A 1,275-nucleotide genomic window follows, 5' to 3' on the forward strand; every position below is an offset into this window, starting at 1 on the left:
TAGGGGTGGAACTCAAGCAGGAGTTTCCCACTGATGACAGAAAAAAGGTGCCACTGGTATTGAGAACCTCCCTCACTTTAGACCAAAAGTTTTCCATGTCTTTGTTTCCTTGATCCACCAGTATGTGATTCTTTTTTTCCTTAAAGGACCAAGTTTCCCTATCTTGCCCAGTCTGGAAGTATAGAGGCTACTCAGAGCCCAGCCCCACTCTGATCTGATAAATACTGGAGCTGTAACCGGTTTGGTTTCCAACTTGGATTGGTTCGCCCTTCCTTAGGCAACCTGGAAGACTTGAATTACTGTCAAACTTAGTGCAGGCACTGGATTGGCTTAGATCGCGACAGCTCAGAACTCCTGAACTCAAACTTCCACCTCTGCAGTAATGGGTTGATTACAAAAGCAAGCCATCATGCCCAGCTGGCTGCTTGTCTGGGGGAGTTTGTGCTCATCTGTGTACAGGGACTAAGAATTATTCTACTGAGAAATTCCTCCCTCCCCACTATTTGCTGTGCTATTTTGTCTCACCTAAATACTTTGCTATTTGATTTATGGTTTCTGCCTGATCTATGACTAACGTAGGCACTGAAGGAGAGCTAGAGACAGATTTCTTCCAGACAATGAATCAAAGTAATGCATCATTCAATAGTGGAAGGGGATTTGTTGTTTGGTTGGGTTTTTTTTTGGTCATGTCTGACTCTTCTTGACGCCATTTAGGGTTTTCTTGGCAAAGATACTGAAGTGGTTTGCCCTTCCCTTCTCTAGCTCATTTTACAGATGAGGAAACTGAGGCAAATAGGATTAAGTGACTTGCCCTGGTTCACATAGCTAGTAAGTGTCTGAGGCCAGATTTGAACTCAGGAAGATGAGTCTTCCTGACTCCAGGCCCCACCTAATGCTCAGTGGAAGGGGATACCTATTTACATACTGAAAGTTTCTACTGGCATCTAATTACTTTCATCCCAAAGGTTTGTACAGCTGGGAAAAAGTGACTCTCTTCTTTCAAAGCTCACATTGCTTTAATATTTTCATTCCCCTGCTTTCAGGCCTTCCTTAGATCAGGTGAAACCTAATAACATCTTAGAGCAGGCATTTTCTTAAATGCTATGGAGAAAAGGTCCAGAGTAGAAGCATTTAATTGGCAAAAAGGGAAGAGCTTTTAACAAAACAGTAGACTGGGCTCAATTTGGCAGCACATATACTAAAATTGAAATGATACAGAGTTTATAGCACGGCCCCCAAGATGATACCCAAATTCTTGAAGCATTCCATATTTTT

General features: G+C 42.4%; 1 pseudogene; it reads left to right on the forward strand.

Moving 5' to 3' along the window:
* Nucleotides 1-1,174: 1,174 nt before the first annotated feature.
* On the forward strand, nt 1,175-1,275 carry LOC118858928 (annotated as a pseudogene).

Source organism: Trichosurus vulpecula, chromosome 7 (genome assembly GCF_011100635.1).
Source record: "Trichosurus vulpecula isolate mTriVul1 chromosome 7, mTriVul1.pri, whole genome shotgun sequence".
Classification (NCBI taxonomy): Eukaryota; Metazoa; Chordata; class Mammalia; order Diprotodontia; family Phalangeridae; genus Trichosurus; species Trichosurus vulpecula.